Consider the following 9294-nt stretch of genomic DNA (forward strand, 5'->3'; position numbering starts at 1 on the left):
CGCCTCACGAGCGATGTGTGCTCTAGTGAGGCACAAATCAAGCTCACCCCTGGCAGTCTTTGAACTGTTTTCAAATAATCCTCCTCTTGCAGGTTTGCATCTGGCTCTTGGAAGCAGTTGTGCAGAGTCCTACACGCACCCATCCCTCCTTCGGGACCGGCCCACTCCCTCCCTACCTGCCCCTCATCCTCATTTAAGGATAGGATGCCCGGGTCTGTGCCTCTGTGCTGAGGAGGCGTCGGCGGGCAGCAGCATGGGCGCTGTGCTGGCCGGCATCCCCACCACCCCCTCCACCACCGATCTGCCACCATCACGCTGCCCCACCGAGACGGGCGCTCCCCCCAGCCCCGCTGATGGGCGAAGACACTGACGCCACCCCGACGCTCAACCACCGCGGCTTCCTCCCCGACCACAACTATGTGACTGAAGGTAAGGAGAGAGAGGAAGCTGCTACAAAGTGTGTGTTTAAGTGTGCTTCCATGTGAGTGTGTATCTATGTTTTTGGACTTGTGGAGTGTGTGTGTGTGTGTGTGTGTGTTAGGCAAAACAAGCTCAGGACGGCTTCCTAATCTCCTGTAAGCTCTGTGTTGATCAGTGTTCAGACAGAGTTGCAGACAGTAACAAGAACTAGGCAGCAAAGCACTCTCCTCTCTGCAAAATTAAACCTTCTTAGCCAAGTTTTCCTCTGGACCTCCCCCTTTTCTCAATTTATTTGGATCCTGCACCTTTCACTTCTGTTTTTTTTTTGCTTATTTGTGCTTTTGTACCCGCTTCCTTACCTTGTGTAACACAGCTATTTCGTTACACTGCAGGAAAGAATTGATCTGGCCTGTGTCCGAATGTGTGTGTATATGTTTCTGTTTGTGTCTGTGTGTTGGAAACAGAGTGTGGGAGAAGCAGTTTTTTTTTTTCTGTAACAGCAGAGATTTCTGAAAAACACTAGCCAGAAATTTCTGCCACATTATTTTGTTCTCATTGCACTTTTCATCTCTCACATCATGACTGCACTCCTCCTCTTGAATATATCTAGTACCACGTCTCAGGCAGGGGAATATTTAAACAATCTAGTAGTACACAAGCCTTCGAAACCACTGAATTCCTTTGGTTTGTTTCATAAAACAAATGGATTATAAGTGGATAACCCCCCCGTTCTCCTAATCTCAATTACACCACTAATCTCACCTGCACACTAGCCTTCCTGTCTGCCTTCCTGCCTGTCTGTCTGTCCCCAATCTGTTTCTTACACTCGGCTCATTGTTCGCCACGCCTCTTAGACCAGAACAGCGGATTATCATTTGGGGGTCACGAACGTGTTGTGAGCTCATTTGTGATCCTCGTATGACTGCAGAAAGGGAATTATGCTTCCTGTGTCTGTGCTGTAATATAATTTCCCTGACACAGAAGCACATACTGTAGTCAGGGGAGACCTGTAGTGCTGCCTGTTGATTGTGTAAATGCCTGTGTGTGCATTCAGCATAGTGTATTGCTGAGATTGAAGAATATTTGTGTGTGTGTGTCTTTGTTTGTCCCTGAGCGTGCGTCCGTCTTTTCTTATACTTACAGTATTTCCATGACAAATATGTGTCTTTGTCTATTTCAGAAAAGGATTATGATGAAATAGTTGCAGAAAAATCTGTCTTAACACCCATCGCCGACCATCCATTATTGCCATAGCAACAGTCCGTGATGATAAACATGCTGCTTTTCATGCTTGGCCAATATGATTGACAGGTTGTCTCCACCCACCAATAATGGCAGTATTAATTATTCCACACATCTCAGGCAGACACAGACATTATTCAGGCTGAATTGCTGATGAGCTCACACCAAGGTGGATGCACCACTGAGCACCATTGGTCTGAAAGGGCTGTGCAACACATGGACAGATTGAAAGGAGATAGTTGCAGAAGAATACTCTACAAATTGTGCTCGAAAAATCAATCTCACAAGAATTCCCCTAATGACCAAATGAGATAATTTTCTGTCACAAATACACAAAATGATTCATTACCTGCCTCTTCTTCTACATCCACTCCAACCCCCTCCACCTTTCCTCCACGTTCACCCCACCCACCCCCGTGCTTCTCCCCATTTCCCATTTCCATCCCCCCACTGGCTCCCCCTCCCTCTCTTTCCCAATCGGTCCTCTAATGCAACTCGCAGCATTGCCTGGTGCTGAAGTGGCGTGTCTGCCAAACAATTATCCAACAGTGCTCTAAAGGCTGCTCAAACACAATGTGCCTCTGTATGTGTGTGTGTTAAAGAGGAAAGACAGAAGGTTGTAGACAGACAGAGTGAGGTGGTGCATGCGATTTTATGCTTGGGTGTATTTTGTTAGCTTCTGTGTGTCTCCATTTTTCTGTCATTCTGTCTTTATTCATTTTACCTGCGTTGCATTCATATTCATGTTCGTGTCTTCGAGTGCATACTGTGTGTGGGTTTGTGTCTGCAAGGGTTTTCTGTGTGTTTATACGTGTGTGTGCGCATACATAAGAGTGTCTGTAGATCTTCCCGTGGGGATTCCCCTGCCCTTTAACTCCTACAGGGGAAGGATGCTTAACCTCCCTCTACCTCAACGTCCCTCCCGTCCATCTCTTACTCCCTTCCTCTCACTCCTTTTGCCCTCCTCAATGTCTCCCTATGTACAACCTCACCTCCGACTGAGGTGGCATTAGCTTCAAAATTTAGACTTTTGACGTTTTTGACAGTTTTGTAAATACATTATTTATGACTGTTTCCATTTCATAAATAATGCAACCCCCGCAACACTAACCCCCCATTATTATTGTGCACCTATATAAAAGTATAAATGCTGTTAAGTTAAAAGTGTGGAAACGCAAAATGGTAAAAGAGAAAGGAGGAACAACCAATAAGAATGTAATTAAAGCCCAATGTACAATGTATGTAGCTCACTGTAAAAATATAAGTTGTATAATTAACTCTAAAAGTAAAAATATCAAACATTTGCTGACCTCAGCATCTCAGACATGATTATTTACTTGCTTGTCTCCATTTCATATACTTCCAAACTGTATTCCTTTGGGTTTTTGTCGACTGTTGCTCACAGAGTTTACGATTTCAAGAAATTGCTTTGGGCTTTAGCAACCTGTGACGAGCACAGGTCATTATGGTTAACTGACAGATTAATCAATCATGAAAATAATTGTTAGTCATCATATTTGTATGTAAGTATGTGAGCTTTCACCAGCTCCCACTGCTCCTTTCTAATTGTCAATCATTGTCACCTCTGGGGAAATGTGAGAGCTATCTACACTTTTACCTACTAAGACATATGAAGAGCTGTCTGTCTCTGTACATCCTGCATGTCTTGCTAGCCTTGCTGCCAAACCCAACATGTGAATACATCATGTTGTGTAGATACAGAATGATGAAAAATACACCATCTATATTATTTTCTTTGGTGGGTACTCATGGCCAAATGTGGTGATGCAGTAACTCAGTCCCTACCCTTAACCCCACCCTCCCCCGGTACTTCCTTCCTTCCCCTCTGCTCCTCCCTGTTGCCCCCCCTTCCTCCCTTCCCTTCCCTCCATCCTTGCTCCTCTTGCAGGGCTGCTCCTGGCTATAGCCTGAAGAGCTCCGCCCATCCTGTCCACCCCTCTCCACCCTGGAGTCCTCCCCCAGGATGTTGAGCCCCATCCAGGTCCTGTGCTCCGACATCACTACCCTTTCTCTGGAGCCCGAGCCGTTTGCCTCTTACACTGAAGGTGTGTGCTCTATCCTCTTCTATCCCGAAGGTCATATCTATGTCGCACAGTTGTGCCACATGACCCCCGTGTTAGATATGAGAGTTTGTGTGTCTGTGTGTGTGTGCACCTGTGTGTGGGATGTTACAGTGTGTGTGTTCAGATGGAGTGTGTGTGTGTATCATTAGGTGTGTGTGTGTGCAGTTAAAATCAGGTAAATTCTCACGTGAGTCTGAGTGTTATAAATATCCTAAACATCACTTTGTCTCTGTCCGTCTGCCTCATCCTTTGTGTGTCTCTATTTTTGTTCCTGCTTCTTTATTTTTGTCTCAGTCTGCCTGCTTCAAGCATGTGTGTGTGTGTGTGTTTGATAGATTTCTTTAAATAGTTTTCCCAGACGAGACCCTGTCTTCTTCAAAGCATAGCTATCTTATCCTACGTACTACTACTTAATACAGAGGAAGACTTATGAACATGCACAGACACACTCTCTAAACCTCTAAACACATATATACCTTACATGTAGTGTGCATACAATCATATGCGCACACACACGTAGGGCCACAACTAAAAAAAATAAAATGTCGTAATCGTAAATCGTAAAAGAAGAAAATAACTCAGCTAAGGTTAACATTTGAAAGGGCGGAACTAGTGAATTTTAGGCATTTTTGCCCATACATATATACATATATAGTGCTGTCAATCATTCCAGCTCCACGCACATCTGCACACAAAGATTCAAGTGGCAGCATGAAAAAAAGGGCGAGAGTTCTCTGAATATGGGATTACATTTCAGTATGTATGAGGCGTCGACACATAATCTCAGTTTTCAGTATCTCCGGGTTAGATTGGTTGTAAACCAGCTAAGCTCCTAATCTTTTTTTATGGTACAGTCTCACAAATGTATTGGAAAAACAAATTGATTTTCATCAAAAATGATTCACACATTGCAGCTCTGAGAATTCATTCAATCAGCTAGAAGAAGTCTTTACAGCCAGGCAAAGCAGGATTACAGGTGTATGTCACACATGAAGCTGAAGCCAGCTTGGTTTGTCATTCTAATTGTTTGTGTCTATAACCATTAGGCTCACACCAGCTCTGCTCCATTGTGCTGATGTGTGTTTGGAGAAATGGCAGATTCCCTGCTGTGCTGGGCTTAAATCACTCCTCTCCACACACGTGCACCTCTAACGCAAACACATGCACCAGTTTTTTTTTTCAGATAACTCCAAAACTGCAGGACAGGGATCAATTTAACGTCTCCCTCTGGCAGTCGCTCCCCTCATCTTCTTTGCTCCCACCTCTCCCTCTCTCTTTCTCTCCCTCCATCCCATTTATTTCTCTACAGGGTAATTGAGTAGACACACTTGTGCACACGTACACAGGAAATGCGGGGTGCTTGAGCTGCAGCATGCACACACACACACACACACACACACACACACACACACGTCTCCTGCTGAGTGGTGGCTTGTCCTCGCTTTTAAGGAGTGTGTGTTTTTGGCTCAGCTTTAATGGTCTGTGTTTACCCAGACCTAAGACATCTATAATTGGGACTGTAGGACGTCTGCTCCCCTCTCTGTCCCTATATTAGCCTTAACAAAAAGAACTAAAGAAACCCACCTCCCTCAACCTACGCCACTACCCTCATCTGTCCCGTGTAACCCTCCTCTCCTCTCAAGAGTTTCTGCCGCCTCTCATTTATTAGCCACAGATGAGCACTAATCTTAATGTGTGTAATGAAAACTTTCTCAAGGTTTTCTCATTAATCGCTTAATTTTTGCTTTATAAAATGTCAGATGGCATCTTCAGATTGCTTGTTTTGTCCAACCTTCATTCAGAACCCCTCAGTTAAGACAAAGAAAAGCAGCAAGATCCTTACATTGTCCATTTGTTTTACTAAAATGTCAAATCGATTATTAAAATTCTTGACGGTTTTATTTTCTGTTGATTCACATTCATCAAATCCGTTTAGTTCAATCTGTCAGTTATTTTTTATATATAATTAGTCTAGTGTAATTAGTGTAGTCTGTAATATCATCCAACCATCACATTTTTTAAGGCTCAGGGTGACATCTTAAAATTTCTTGTTTTGTTAAAACAAAAACTTTCAAATATATTCGATTGACAGTGATATAAAAGAGCACCTCACAGTGCCTCGGGGTGTTTATGTGTTTGGTGTTTATAACGTCTACATGGTTTTTTATGCATCTTTGTGTCACTGGGTTCATTCATGTTTGTGTGTTGTTTTGTGTTGATATGTACTGTATGTGTGGGCGCATGCACTTGCAGTCACAGTGTGTTCCCCCAGCTCCTGCAGCGTGGCGATGAGTCAGACAGGCCTGCTGATGCTAATGGACTGTCTGTGGGAGACAGACACAGCTAGCTTGCTATACTGTAGCACACACACATCCACACTATAAGACATTGACTTACAGCTTGACACACACACACACTCTCTCACACACACATACATATTACATCAGTACACTGGCCAGTGGTGCCTCTTGGAGGAGAGCCACAGCGCAAGTGATGGTGCTTGTTTCTGCAGTGGTTGTTTGTATTCTTAGAGGTTTATTTTTCTGTAGTGCTCTTCTAATTAAGAGCATCAGAGAGACAGATGGGTGAGAGCTGTGTATTTGTGTGTGTGTGTGTGTGTGTGTGTGTGAGAGAGAGGGGGGGGAGGAATGAGAGAAATACAGAAAGATAAAGAGGCTTCAGGTTGACTACAGACAGAGGATGAGAGAGGAGTGTGTGCTCCATATTTTATTCAGCTATATTGTGTGCCGCTCCTGTGGTTTTGCTTAGCTTAGCTCTTTCTCTGTGCGACTTGAGTGGAGACACAGTTATCTGTAAATTTGTTGGATCTGCAAACACACACACAGGGCATCAAGCACACACACGTTTGCCGTGGTGTACATACGTGTGTTTGTGAATTTTGCTGCATGTATAAGGGTCTGTTTTTGTATTTTTGTGTGCCATCGTGTGTCTATGCATTAATTATCTGCATATTCCCAATTTGGACCCGGCGTCTGCTCCATCTCCTCATATTCATTTAGCAATGTTTGTCAGTGGCCATAATTATTTTACCGCGCTCCTTCTCCCTGCGAGGATTGGATTGATGAATCCCACTTCCTCCTTCACCAGACTGCCATATACGGCTAACCGCTACGAGTACCACTGCTACTGGTTGGCTCAGCCTGTTACCATGGCAACCCCTGCTCACCAACGGACCCCTCCGCCCCCAGCGCCTCATCCCTTCTACCTCCCTCTCCATCCTTCCCATTCTTACACCACCAGCATCCCCACCACCACCACCACGTACACGCTAACCTACAGCCAGGCAGCGGACTGCCGTGGGGGAGGGATGTGAGCGAGAGAGAGAGAGAGAGCTGAATGTGGGTAGACAACCAAGAAGGAAATGAGAGAGTGAAATGGGGCAAAAGAGAGAAACTGGGGAACACGAGATGAGAGATGACAAAAGAACATGTGGGGGGTAGAGGGATTGAAAGAGCAAGAGAAAGCCTGGTGGAAGAATTGAAACTGAAGAATAAAGAAGGTACTGCAGTGATTGAGAGAAACTAGTAACTAATGGAAGAATAATATATATACAGAGAAAGAGTCAACCAGTAATACATCAAGTATGCGAGGAACAGGGTGATGTTGGTGTAGAGATGGAGGAGATGTCCCTGCCACCCCTCATAATCATAAAAACTCTCTCTCTCAAGGCCACCACAAAATAGGCAAGGCTACAGCTTTGAATCACTCTGACTCTCAATAAATATGCTCTATTTTTATTACAGCCAATGCTTATTGAAGACTGTTTTTTTTCTGTCAAAACTGAGCTCAGTACTCTTTTGTTGGAAGCTTGGTGGGACACTGCATGTGACATTAGTCTTTTTTTTTTTTTTTAAGATGTTATGTGATTATTTGATAGTGCGGTAGCAGATTTGAGATTTTATTATACAAAAATCTCTGTGAGTCAGGGCTGCTTTAGAGGCTAGAACACAAGGTCAGTCAAATGCACCTTGTTAATATGCCTGTGGGCTGTGCAGCTTCTTTCTCGATTACCTTGACCACAATTGGAAAATAACTGTGTTTTTAGGTGGAATAGGTTTATGGATTTTACCATCAAACAATAGAACTATACCTGGTTTTTATGTTCCTTCAGATACAATTTTATGCAGGACAATGCTATGCTAGGTTGGAAATCTGCACAAGTTACATGCAAGCTATTTTACTGCCAGTGTTTTTAAATATTTCATTGTAGTAACAGACATATCACGTGATTATCACTGATGTTAAAATGTTGTAGAAGAGCATAGTGGCATATAAAGTGGAACTGAGTGTTCTTGTTGTCTTTTTCAAAATATGATTTTATTTTGGGCTTTTAGTGCCTTTAATCGATAGTGACAGCTGAAGAGTGACAGGAAATGGGGGGAGAGAGAGAGTATTATACATAAATACAATACAATTATTCGGAAATCCAGGTACGAGGAAGTATAGTATTTTGAGTTTTTGATATTTTGTTTTTATAAGTATGAACTATTACATTAAATGACAGAATATATTTAGTATCTTTTACAGACTGCGGGATTTTTTGTACGCAAGGAATTTTTTTGTGGTTGATTCATGGCGCAGCCGCTGTGGAAAAAAGCGGTAGTGTTTCAGAACGACATTAATTTTACATTGATTTCGAAGGTAATTCCGAGCTGAATCCTGACACCGGTGCAGGAATGTAAAGAATAATTCAGAAAGAAAATACGCGGATCTTATATCCTTAGTTTGTTGGTGAGTGTGCGGTGCGATATATTAACTGAGAATGCCTCATATCAAGTTAAAGAAGAATATACTGTAGATACAGTTGACATCAAAGTTAATACAAACCAACATATAGGAATAAGAACATGAGAAAATACATTGCCATCTGCAAAAGTAGATAAAAGCAGTTTAGAAGACAGTCTGCTAATGAAGACTTTACCAGATAATCTTTTACTTTTTTTAGTTATTTCTGGTTTACTTCCTGTAGAAGGTCCCGTGGAATCCTTCTTTTCCTACCTACATTGCTGTGGCTCCCACCAAAGAACTCCATTAAATCTTAAAACGCACCTAGACAAATAACACTGAATTAACCTGATCGACGAGTGGCTTTTATAATGGAGATGTGACCCTTTATTTTAGACACGGACTAGTGGAGGTTAAGGTTAGTTTATGTAATGTAATAAAAGGCCCTCCACCAGTTTTATCCACGTGCACGAGGAGACTCAACAACAGTCTTTCTCTCCTCTTCCCTCTTCGCAGCCCGTGAATCATGGGAACGCGGACGCCTACACAACTTCTTCCCGCATGGTTCGACCGCGGAACACGCCAAACGCGACGTGACCTGGAGGCCCAGTCAAGAGAGAGCAGGGCAAGACCCCCGGGCTGGTCCTGAAGACGAAGGGTCTGCCCGCGCGGAGGAAAGCGCCGGAAGGAGACAATCCAGCGCTGGACAGGCCTGCCGACTTCACGACAAGAAGATCCTCAACACAGCCTAAAATGGCACGCCGACATGAGAGACATCATCCGCATCCCGCCGCCACCAACA

The sequence above is a fragment of the Morone saxatilis genome, unplaced genomic scaffold (genome assembly GCF_004916995.1).
Source record: "Morone saxatilis isolate NCDOM2014 unplaced genomic scaffold, NCSU_SB_2.0 Contig22, whole genome shotgun sequence".
Taxonomy (NCBI): domain Eukaryota; kingdom Metazoa; phylum Chordata; class Actinopteri; family Moronidae; genus Morone; species Morone saxatilis.